Genomic DNA, 201 nt, shown 5'->3' on the forward strand with positions numbered 1-201 from the left:
TGCTTTAGGAACACTCATTTATTTTTGTAGCGTCCCCTCTGAGGTAAAGGCGTTTTAATTTCCATGTGAGAAACTGAGGTGTGCGTATTCAAATTTTGGGCGTGCCAGATAATTTTAGGTGCAAAATGAGAAAGGTCTGTATCAGGCTCATGTATAAATGTTCTGATCTTTAGGAAAGAACAACATATTCAACAGGAATGC

The sequence above is a fragment of the Pterocles gutturalis genome, unplaced genomic scaffold (assembly GCF_000699245.1).
Source record: "Pterocles gutturalis isolate BGI_N339 unplaced genomic scaffold, ASM69924v1 scaffold21783, whole genome shotgun sequence".
NCBI lineage: Eukaryota > Metazoa > Chordata > Aves > Pterocliformes > Pteroclidae > Pterocles > Pterocles gutturalis.